Source organism: Triticum dicoccoides, chromosome 7A (assembly GCF_002162155.2).
Source record: "Triticum dicoccoides isolate Atlit2015 ecotype Zavitan chromosome 7A, WEW_v2.0, whole genome shotgun sequence".
NCBI classification, from domain to species: Eukaryota; Viridiplantae; Streptophyta; class Magnoliopsida; order Poales; family Poaceae; genus Triticum; species Triticum dicoccoides.
Window position 1 is genome coordinate 691944343 of NC_041392.1, and position 2121 is coordinate 691946463.

The following is a 2121-nucleotide window of genomic DNA, read 5'->3' on the forward strand; positions in this document are numbered from 1 at the left end:
AAGTTGCTGTTTAACAGTATTCGCATTAGGATTGCACACTTTAAATCCTAAAGTGGTTCATGGCTAGAAGGAATTAAACCAGACCTCAAATTATCAACATTTGGCAATGACATTTTATTTCCAGAAGATCCAAAATAACAGAATGCATGATCAATAAATGCCATTTTGTCATGATTCATGCATCAAGCATATTCTGCCCATTCCTACTCATTTTAGACTAATTATGTTCTTTAGCTAGAACAATTCTAAATTGTTGATAGCAATAGCAAAGGAAAGAACATAGGCAATAAGAGTTATTCAATCTTGCATACCAGAGCCGTACGAAAGAAGCCAATCTTCATAGGTTTAGCTCATGCGAGAGACAGATTATATGAAATCTGAAAAAAAAAGAAGGAAAGGGAGCAGGCATAACGGAAGTGTCTGGCTGAAATAAAAAAAAGAAACAAAACGCATGGAATGCAGAACTAAACTCACTGTAATAAAGAGAAAAAAGATGAATAGACAACAATAATTTGTGAGTAGTCGCACCTGCCCGCCCCCCATGATCGCATAGGTGGCTTTTACTGTTTTTTAATTGGGTTTTGATGCACACCCCTTGAGAAATTCATACAGAGAAACTCCAATGAACGAGCACTGCAACCCAGCAAGGAGGAATAGATCCAAATCAGTTCCACATATACGAAGACATGGAGGAATGTGCGTCAAATAGAATTAGGGAGAACGGTAGATTGTAGTGACACAGCGATAACAGAAATCATTTGCCACCATTACAGACCATAATGGTTTATCAGATTAATTATGCGCTAGGTTTCAGCTTTCATGGGGTGAGGTTTCAGTTATGGAATTTGAAAGGATACGATCAGCCGACCATGATGCCAGCAGCCACCGACGCGTGCGGCCGCCGCAGCCGCCAAGAAGATGTGTATGTCACTCTTGCACCGACGAGGATTCTGGCGCAGTGGTCGCCCCCACCTCCTCCTGGCACTAGCGAGACGCCGCCGCGTCATCTTGCGTCATCAAGACGTAGCTGCTTCATGCTGCCGCGTCACTCTTGAGCCATTCACATGCCTCCTCCTCCAACTGATTGCCCGCCTTCACCTCAGCCAAAGCTCTCTCGCTCGTTGTCGCCGCATCCATGATTCATGGACAATCACCAATAAGAACAGCCGTGGTTAGCACTAAGAACTTAAAGGACATAGGGAGGGGGAATCAAAATGTAGGGCTGCACTTACGATGGACTGTTACCGGAGGAATACCATCGACATTGACCGGCGCCACCGCCGGTTTCAGGGCGATGGGGAAGAACCACTTCGGATCTAGAAAAAGGAGTTTGGGTGGGGGGGTCGAATCGATACGATACATCAGATGAGGTTAGAGAAATCGGCAATAGATCCGACTGAGCATGGCGACTCTGACCTGGAGCTTGGTTCCAAATCCAGATCGGTGGCTATTGATGCCAGAAGGTCGATGCCATGAGCAGTGCCGGGATCTGATTTACCTATCATTGGTGATTCACGGCCGTGGAGTAGTTCGGCGAGTCCTGAAACCATATCATCTCCACGAGGCTCGATGGTCTCCATTGCCATCATCGGTGGGGTGCGTGGGCAGAGTGCGTGATGAGAGGAAGGTGGAGGGGTGGGGAATAGCGATGTGGAGGGCGAAAGGCTTCAAGGCGACACGTCTCTTTCTTTTCTTTACAGCGGGCCGACATGTCAACTCAACGTCCATCTCGTGTCGCTAGGTGGAATCAGCCTAAGATGTACAGTGCCATACTAGGCCCAGATTCTTTTCTACTCTGTCCAGCCTCCCACGCTTAGCAAGCTGTGGCCTGTTAATCAAATTGCTGATACCGTACGTGGTACAGATCTCTAGGTGCTGCACCCTGAACATACGGTGGGGATAAGAGGGTGCCTGGACACCCGGGTTCATGAATTTTAGTCTTACCACAATGTGCAGATATAATATCCATTTTCATTTCAGTTAGTTGCATCTTGAAATAGGCAAACTATAATGCCCTTGCATTTTTGGTATTTTTGTCAGACGATGGACGGCGCTTCTGTTAAACTAGCTGCTTTACATGCCATTATTTAATTAATTTGTCTCCAAATAAAATTGAATCTA

General features: G+C 45.8%; 1 long non-coding RNA gene across 1 annotated transcript; it reads right to left on the reverse strand.

Annotated features, from left to right (window-relative positions):
- Window positions 1-10: 10 nt before the first annotated feature.
- Window positions 11-1644, reverse strand: LOC119332662. The gene is made up of 4 exons (XR_005161075.1): window positions 1417-1644; window positions 869-1316; window positions 529-633; window positions 11-377 (listed from the first exon to the last, which is right to left on the reverse strand). It is a non-coding gene; the product is annotated as an uncharacterized LOC119332662 (long non-coding RNA).
- Between the last annotated feature and the right edge of the window lie 477 nt (window positions 1645-2121).